This window comes from Octodon degus, unplaced genomic scaffold (genome assembly GCF_000260255.1).
Source record: "Octodon degus isolate 3935 unplaced genomic scaffold, OctDeg1.0 scaffold00255, whole genome shotgun sequence".
Classification (NCBI taxonomy): Eukaryota; Metazoa; Chordata; class Mammalia; order Rodentia; family Octodontidae; genus Octodon; species Octodon degus.
In genome coordinates, this window is record NW_004524831.1 from 2,939,927 (window position 1) to 2,950,297 (window position 10,371).

Sequence of the window (10,371 nt, forward strand, 5' to 3'; positions counted from 1 at the left end):
GGTCCCTGTGCTTTGTTAAGCTTGTTCTAAGTAGGTGCTTTAGACCACTGAGCCATCTCACCAGCCCTGTGAAAGGGTTTCGATCTTTCTTTTTTTTTTTTTTTTTTTTTTTTTTTTTTTTGACAGAACCGGGGATTGAACTCAGGCCCTTACACTTGCCAGGCAAGTGTTTATTCTACTGAGCTATCTTGATCTTTCTTAAACCCCGAAATCATTTCATTCACCTCTTGTATTTCTTTAGTCTTCACCATTCACTCACTGGAGAGACTGCAGACCTGATCAGTCTACAACAACTAAGGGATGATATTAACCCTGTATTTTCCCAAGGACTATATGAACCATTGTAAGGAGGAGCGCCACTTGAGTCTGTAAGAGAAAATATCTTGACCAAACCAAAGGAAGTGGAAATTACAATTTATTTTTTAAACTTTTTTTTAATGTATCTAGTGCAGAGTCTACAGGGTCTCACTACACAGGTTGGACTCATAGTGGTCCTCCTCTTTTCAGCCTCTCAAGCACTGAGATTACAGGTGCGTGTCCCCACCTCAGTTGCTATTTCAGCAAGCCCCAGGGGTTGGGCCTGAACAGCATGCTGGGGATCAAACCCCAGTCCCTGCATCCACAGGCGCTTTTATCCGCTGAGCTATCTGGTGAGCCTGAAAATAAAATTTATTGAAATGCAGAAAATATACCAAATCAATCACACATTGTTAAGCCTTAATTATTTAACTCTGCTCACCACACAAATCTTTATCTGTACTTGGGAAAACCTAACAAAAAGCCATATTCATAATCAAACATTAAATATCTCATGTACTTTGTTGGACAGCATACATTGTATATCACTGGTTGTTTCCCCCCCCCCAATGGCATCCTCATCTTGAAACGGTAGTGACTGCTACCCCCCATCATGAGGAAGTACTATAGCATGTACCTCTTAATGTGAAAAATGAGGAAAATTCAAAATTAAAATTGACATTTATGGGCCAGCCAAATAGCTCAGCAGATTAAAGTGCCTGAAAGCAGGTACAAGGGCCAGGGGTTTGATTCCTGGGATTGCTGTGCCAGTCCTGCCCCTGAAGCACACTGAGATGTCAGTTGAGACTGAATGTGGTGGTATGCACCTGTAATTCCAGTTATTGGGAAGCTGTAAGCAGGTAGATCACTACACGTCCAATCTAGTAGTGAGACCCTCAATAACCTGTAGACCCTTCCTTAAAATAAAGATAGGTCAAGCAGACACAAAATTAGCAAAGAAGTAGCAGAACTAAAAGAGATCTTTGAACAAATTGACTTAGTAAACATATAAAGAATGTTCTCCCTACAACATCTGAATATACATTCTTTTCAGCTGCACATGGGACCTTTACTAAAATGGGAGACATATTAGTCCATAGATCATGCTTAAGTATAATGTGAGAAAACAGAAATTATCCTATGCATATTATTTAATCACAGTGCAATTCAACTGGAAATTAAAGACAAAGAATCCACAAAAACCACATAAAGGTGGAAATTACATAACACCCTCCTCAGCAACCAATGGGATACAGATGAATTTAAACAAGAAATTAAACAATATCCACAATCCAGTGAAAATTCATAAACAACTTATGGGAGACCCAAATCTCCACCAAAAAACTTCCAGAATTAATAAACAAGTACATTAGCATAGCAGGATACAAAGTCAACACCCCAAAATCAATAGCATTCCTCTACACAGACAACAAACACAATGAGAGCGAAATTAGAGAAACAATATTCTTCACAATAGCATCCAAAAGATGATGTACTTAGGAATTAAACAAACAGAGAAAGTAAAAGATCTAAAGAGTGAAAATTAGAACCCTCTTTTAAAAAAAAGAAATTGAAGAGGATTTCAGAAAATGGAAAGATATTCCTTGCTTCTGGATAGAAAGAAACAATAGTTTCAAAATGCCCATACTCCCAAAATTGTTATACAGATTAAATGCAATCCCTATCAAAACACCATTATCGTACCTAAAACATCTAGAAAAAAAAATTCTTAAAATTTATTTTGGGGGGGGCCTGCCCCTTAGCTCAATTCTTTAAGTGGCTGCTTCAACAAAGCAGTTAGCCTCAGGTTGCTGTGGTTCGATCCCCAGAACTCAAGCCAGACAAACCTTCCCTGAAGGCATTCTGAGCCAGCCAGAAAAAAAAAATTATTTGAAACCAGAAAAGATCTAGAATAGCCAAGATAACCACGTACAAGAACAGCAAGGCAGGAGAAATTATAATTTCTCACTTGAAATTAAACTACAAAGCTACTGAGAAAAAATCAGAATGGTACTGGCAAAAAAAAAAAAAAAAAAAAAAAGACCTGAAGATCAGTGGAACAGATGAAAAGATGCAAATACAATTACAAACACATTTAGGCATCTCATCTTTGACAAAGTTTTCAGATATGTTCACCGAAAGAAAGATAGTCTCTTTAACAAGTGGTCCTGGAAAAACTGGCTCTCCACATACTGAAAACTAAAACTAGACCCTGGTCTATCACCATGCACTAAACTAAAGTCAAAATGGATTAAAGAGGGCTGGTGAGATGGCTCAGTGGTCTAAAACACCTACTTAGAACAAGCTAACAAAACAACAGGGACCGCGGTTCAATCCCCCAGCACCACATGCCAGCCAGCCCCACCCCCTGGTGGGCTGAGCTGGCCACACACACACAAAATAAATAAATAAATAAATAAATAAATAAATAAATAAATAAAATTTTAAAAAATAATACATTGTATATTGTTGTCTTCTAGTCATAGTACAAGATTTAGACATGATAGCCTGTCTAAACACTATTAGTACAAATCTCATTGAATTAAGGGAAAGTAGCTGTATATCTATCCTACTTTGTATATACAGATATACAAATATATGTGTATATATATATTTGTATATAGATTTATACAAACATCTGTATAAATATATATAAATATATCTGTGTATATATATAAATAATCTGAGTCTTGAAATAGATAATATGGCCATTGTTAATTTGCTATTCCTGTTTTGAAAATCTATAACATATTTATTGTTGTATGTTACCCTGTTTCTGTCATTTTCTTATTTGTTTTTGCTTCTGTTTTCACTCGTCAAAATAAAATTAAATTCCATTAAAAATAAATAAAAAATTAAAAAGAAAAACATTACATTAAAATTTAATGTGCTTCTACCTCAGTGGAACTACTGGCATCCAGATGTGTTGGGCATGTAGAAATATACACCATGAGGACAAGAATAAATTGTTGATCTGGCTTCTGCTACAACCAAAAAAGACACAAAGTCAAGGTCATGTATTTAGATTTTGGAGGCAACATATTTCTCACTTAGGAGTTTTACTCTAGCACGTTTACTGGGTTACTTAGAAAACTACTACTTAAAAAACTTATAAAAATTTACTTGAGATACAGTCTGGCCACAATTGGTATGTCATGACAAGCAGTACATATTTAGAAGACCAGAACGACAGGCATTCCAAGCATGACCCTACTATTACACATTGCTTTCTTTTGTGCAGTCGCTCAGTTCACATGTATCAGCTTATATAATTAGTCAATGTGAGAATCCAACCAAGTAACTGCTAGTTTCAACAACCTGCTGATAGTTTTTAGGGTCATTGCCTTACCCATCTTGTACGTATAAATATATGGCTTTGCCCCTGTAATGTTTCCTAGCTTTTCTCCTTGCCAACTTTTCATTGTCTAATCCTCGAGTTCTCACTTTCCTTTTAATTGTGCTATACCTTTCTATTTGTATTTCTTCTTTTGAGCTCTTATATTAGGTAGACTATACAACAGTTCCACATGTGGGTCTGGTTTATTTCACTTATGAGTATATCTTCAAGTGGCATCCACTTCAACACAAAGGCTTCAAGTTTATCATTCTTTATAGCTGAGTAATACTCTATTGTATAAAAATACCACATCTTTTCATCCATTCCTCAGGTGACAGGCATCTTGGTTGTTTCCAAGATTTAGCCTTCACAAGTCGTGCTGTTATAAACCTAGGTACACATATATCCCTATGATATGATGTTTTTAGATCCTCTGGGAAAATCCTAGTAGAGGGATAGCTGGTTTAAATGGGATTTCCAGTCCTAGTTTTTAAGGAGTCTTCATACTTATTTCCATAATGTTTGGACCAGTCTACATTCCCACCAGCAGTGGAGAAGGGTTCCTTTTCCCCCACAGCCTCTCCAACATTTGTTGTTAGTTGATTTATTTATGATAGCCATTCTTTCTGGGGTGAGATAGTATCTCAGTGTTGTTTTAATTTTATTTCACGGATGGCTAGTGATGTGGAGCATTTTTTAATATATTTATTCGTTTCTTTAATTTCTTCCTCCGAGAAATGTGTGTTCATCTTGGATGCCCATTTCTGGATTGGGTCTTTAAATTTTGGGGCTCTAGTGATTTTTAGTTCTTTATAAATTCTAGAGAGTAGACCTTTGTCTGAGTGCTTATTTGTCAAGATTTTTTTTGCAATTTGCAGGTTGTCTTTCACTTTCTTGGTAGTTTCTTTTGACATGCAAAAACTTCACAATAAGAGTTGGTCCCAGTTGTTAATTGTTTCAAGTGTTACCCGTGCGATTTGATTTTTGTCCATGAACACTTTGCCTACCCCTATGTCTTCAATAGTTCCTCCTACTTTTGCTTCCAGGAGATTTAGTGTTTCTGTTTTAATGTTTAGATCTTTAATCCACTTCGACTTTAGCTTAGTGCATGGTGATAGACCTGGGTCAAGTTTTAGTTTTCGGCATATAGAGAGCCAGTTTTTCCAGGACCATTTGTTAAAGAGGCTATCTTTCTTCCAATAAGCATGTTTGGCCCCTTTGTCGAAGATAAAGTGGCTGAGTGTGTTTGTAGAGGTTTCTGCATCTTCTATTTCTTTTCATTGATCCTCAGGTCTATTTCATTGCCAGTACCATGCTAACTTTATCACAGTAGCTTTGTAGTATAATTTCAAGTCAAGAATTGTAATGCATCCTGCCTTATCTTTGTTGCCATGGATTGCCTTCTATCTTATGCCTAAGATGTTTGATATTCAGACAGATAGTGAGTTTAAACCCATCTGCATATGTTGTAGGGCGACAATGAGATTCTCTTCTGGAGGGTTAACAACCTAAGTTTGCAGACCAAAAGTTATAGAAAAAGAAGGGCTGCAAGGACAGCCAACATTTTGGCCCTAGCCACTCAAGGTCAGTGAGGACTCAGGACATAGGAGATGTCCTGAGTAACATGATGTAGCTCAGTTGTGCGAAAATTTTCTGATCAAGATTATGGGACCACAAAGGAATGTGACTGATGATGTACAGTGTGCCTAAGGAGAGTCACATGGAGAGAAAACATTCTCTCAGGCTTTCACAGAGAGCAAATTGGTCAAGCAATGGCCGTTACTCATCCACATGGCTGACACTGATGAAGCATCTACATAGTGCAATACAGGGTTTCAGGATAAGTCCTGAGGGGACTTGACTGATCGTGTCAGATACAAGTTACATTTTTTTATCATATAGGTCATATACATCAATATGCAATGTATTGCTGTAGTTCTCCTACCAACCTGTTTTGAAGCTGTCACATTGCAATTTTTTCTCAATAAAATTAAAAAATAGAAAGCTACTACTTTTAAGTGAGGCCCTGAACAGTGAAAGTTTCTGCAACAGGCTCATGTTGCTCTGCCACTGAAATCATATGACTCAGCAGATCCAATGGTTATTTCAAGAGTCAGTAGCAGATAAAGATGCTCTTTGTAGCCTCTGGCAGGCCCTCTCTTGTAAATTGTTATGCACACCTTTAGGATTTTGGAAGAAAACAGTCTTCATCTGTAGACAATTACTCTTCCTTTGAAAAACAGCTCTTGGCTTGCTACTGGTCCTCAGTGAAAATGTGATGCTCAAATATGAGACACCAGGTTACCATGTAACTTGATATCCCTATCATGAGCTGGGTATTATAGAATCTACTGATTCATAACTTGCATGTGCAGAGCACGACTCTATCAGTAAATGGAGGTGGTGTATACATGATCAAGAAAGAGCAGATCCAAAGGACATAAGTTACACAAAGTTACATAGATGTCAGTGGTTCTTACTATTCCATAATCACATTGTTTCCCAACATACACCAAAGGACACATGGAAAGTACCATATGAACTGTTAGAGGGAAAAATAAAATGCTAGCCATTTTTCCTGATGGTTCTGCATGCTATGCAGGCAACCTCAGCAAGTGCACAGCTGCAGAATTACAAACCCTTTCCAGGATGCCCCTGAAAAAAGACACTGGCGAAAGGAAATCTCCCCAGTGGATAGAATTTCAGGCAATGCACCTCAGAGTACATTCTGCCTGGCAGGAAAAATGGCCAGATATGTGACTGCATTTTCATTCATGGGCTGTAGCCACTTGTCACTTCAGGAGTCAAGTCAAATACTTGGAGGCACATAACTGGAAAATTGATGACACAGATATTTTGCTGTGTGGTATGTGGATGGCCCTATCTATGTGGGCAAAGGAGGTAAAAATGTTTGTATCCTGTTTAAACACTCACCAAAATTTGACCTCAGCAGAACAGGACTTTTAATAATCAAGTAGTCAAATCAATAATAAAATGACCTGTTTTGTAAAATAGTCATCAACTTCTTTCTTCAGACATCCCTGTATCTACCAAGAGGGCTGAAGAAGACTGGCCCTGTTGGGAGTGTTAGAGGCTACACATGCTCAGCAACAAGGACTCTATTCACCAAGCTAGGTCTGGGCACAGGCACTGTTGAATGCCCAAGAGCCCACCAGAAGACAACCATACTAATTCTTCAGTATGACACCATTCCCTGGATGATGAGTCTTTTTTTTTTTAATTTTATTTATTTATTTGTGTGTGTGTGTGTGTGGCCAGCTCAGCCCACCAGGGGGTGGGGCTGGCTGGCATGTGGTGCTGGGGGATAGAACCATGCTCCCTGTGCTTTGCTAAGCCTGTTCTAAGTAGGTGCTCCAGACCACTGAGCCATCTCACCAGCCCGCTGGATGATGAGTCTTTCAGGATCTGATCAGATTGAACCACTTCGTTCAGAGTGTGTTTTGCGCATACTGCCATATTTACTCTGGATATGGTTTGCCTTTCAAGTCTGTAATGCTTCAGCCAATTCTCCCTTGCATGAATTCACAGTGACTTAACCAGCATCATGAAATTCCACACATTGATTCTCACACCAAGGAACACATCTGATGGCCAAAGAATTGATGCAATGGGCACACACTCATAGAATTCAATGGTTTTACCTTGCTCAATATTCAGAAGCAGCTGACTAGATAGTAAGGTGGAATTGTCTATTGAAATCAAATGTGCATCAACAGTTAGGCAGCTTGCAGGACTGTGGCAGGGTTCTTTAAAAAGTTGAATAAATGCCTAGAGTCAGCATCTACTCCGTGGTACTGTTTCACATAGCCAGGAATCATGGGTCCAGGGATGAAGAGGTGAAAGTATCAGTGGACTACTCACCACTACTTAAGTAATTTGCTATAAAATTGTGCACCATATTCTCATGACCTTATGCTTTGATGGTTTAGAAGTGTCTTAGGTCCGTTTGTGGTAGGGCAGAAAGCTGTTACCAGGAAGCACAAGGATACCATTGAGCTGGAAGCAAAGACTTCCCCCTGGTAAATAATTATTTATTTATTCATTTATTTATTTTTGTACTTAGTACAGCACCTACAGGGTCTCACTACATAGATTGGACTCATAGTGATCTGCCTGTGTTCAGCATCCCAAAAGCTGTGATTATAAGCATGCACCACCACACCCAGTCTCAATCGCCGTCTCAGCACATCCTGGGGATGGGGCTGGCACAGCACACCAGGGATCAAGCCTTAGCCACTAAAGCAGGTGCTTTAATCTGCTGAGCTATTTGGCTGGCTCCCTCCTGGTAATTTTGATCACCTTATCCATCTGAGGAATTAAGCTGAAAAGTGTGACAGTTTTGAAAGGTGTGAGTGATCCAGATTGTCAATAGAAAATCAGTTTATTACTCTACAATAGAGAAAAGAAAGAATATACTTGGCATGCAGGAGATCCCTTAGGGCACCTCCAAATGTAACCTTGCCTTGTTCATAAAGTCAATGGAAAACTGTAACAATCCAATCAAAGCATTATATCAAATGATCCAGAATATTAAAAATAAAATTATAGGTCACCTTATGAAGGAAAGCATCAAGACCTGCTAAGGTGCTTGCTAAAGGCTGACAAATTACAGAATGGGTAGAAGGTAGTTCTAAATAACAGCTATGACCCTGTTAATCAGCTACTAAAACAAAGATTATAATTGTAATAGCTCTTTCCTAATATGCTTTCAATGTAATATGTGGACTTAATTTTGGCTGTGTCTTGCTAAACTTATGTGACTTTTCACATTATGAGCTGTTAGAAGCATCACACAAAGACAACTTCTATTCTGGGGAGGGAAGTAATGTGCTCCTATTTGTATTCAGGACAGGTATAATGTTAGGTATATTTATGAGCTACTCTTTGTACCTAGAAACTGGTTTAAATAAATGTCTGGGGCTGAGAAGATGGCTCAGTAGAATAAGTGCTTCCCTGGTAAGCGTGAGAGCCTGAGTTCAATCCATGGTTCCAAAAAAAAAAAAAATGAATGAATAGATAAATATGTCTGGTTGTGAAGTTGTCAGTGGGTGGATTGTGAGTTAACTGTTTCAACTTGAGTACTACATATTCAACTAAATTTTTTCATCAATATCATAAGTGTGGAAGACTCACTATGGAGGATGTTTCCCAGAATATTATACGAAATGAAAAAGCAAGGCTCACTTTGGTTTATTTGCAACAGCTCCAGTATTCACCACCACCTTCAAAGTCATCTCTTGGCTTACAGCACAGACTCTTGAGCCCCCAGTTCACACCATTCAGTCTCCCAGCACAGAACCTTTGGTCTTCTGATACAGATTTGCACATTATAATTGAGAGGGTTTCAGGTCTTCAACTGAATTTTTTTGATAGGCTGTGCCAAAAACAGACCTTTTGCACACTTTTATATTTGAATGTGCAACCAGCATATTCTTACGATAAATTCTTATGTATGTGTATATCTTGCATTAAACTTGTTTTTCTAGTAAGCGCTGACTGACACATTACAATTCATGATATCCTTTCAAACAATTATGGTCCATCTGATTTTGGACAATCAAAATCAGAAGGATGGCTAAGTTATTGGTACAAGTTTTGGTAAAACTACCACAAAATTTAAAGCCATAAGAATATAAACATAAAAAGTAAAATATTAATAAGAAAATATTTATGAAAATCATAATATGGAGAACGACATGAAAGAAAAATCGACAAAATTATGTACTTGATTTAATTATGTTGAAATATCCAGTTACCTTGTTGGGCTATCAGAAACAAAATATACGCTAATCTGTATGTTGTGAAGGGGGTTTGCAGGTTAGCTCAGTTGTTTAAAGCACCTGCTTGGACAAACCTAGTCAGTACAGGTGACCATGGTTCGATCCCTAGCTCCACATAGCGCACCAGACCTCCCTTTAAGGGAGCATGAGACAGCTGAAAAGAAAAGGAAAAGGAAAGAAAAGAAAGAAAAGAAAAGAAAAGAAAGGAAAGGAAAGGAAAGGAAAGGAAAGGAAAGGAAAGGAAAGGAAAGGAAAGGAAAGGAAAGAAAAGAAAAGACTAATCTATGTGTTGTGTGAAAACAACTGAACTTTTCAGAAACTCATCTACCTATGTCTCTAAATATGCATAGACATATATATAATTACAAATTATCTTTTTAAGCACAGAATATGAAGTATATACATCAAGAAAATTAAAATCAAAACTACTGGGTAATCCCATCAATTAAAAGATAATAATGAAATTTAATTTTAGTGGTCTGTTCCTCCCAATAAAAACAAAACAAAACCAAAACTACATAAATATTAATCCCACTCAGAAATGAAAAGTGCAATTAAATTTTTAATTATAAGGATACATATTAAGTTTAAAGACACTGGCTTACACAAAAAGAAATAATGTAATATTTTTTATAGTAAAAGCTAAAGATACATAGTTCACATATTCATGATTTGCTCAAAATCACAGAAAAAGTACTTTCTAGGATATCTCCATTTGGATATGTATTTTCTGGAAAATTTATCAAAACATATTAACATCAAATTTTTCATTTAATTTATATAATTCTGAACTTCATGAGGAAATTTCACAGTCTTCAAAATAGACGTTCACGTAGAGGATTTCTCCCCAGTGTAAATTTTTTTATCTAGTTGATAAAAAACTGTTCACTGAATGCTTTCCCCACATTGCTTATATACATAGGGTTACTTCTCAGT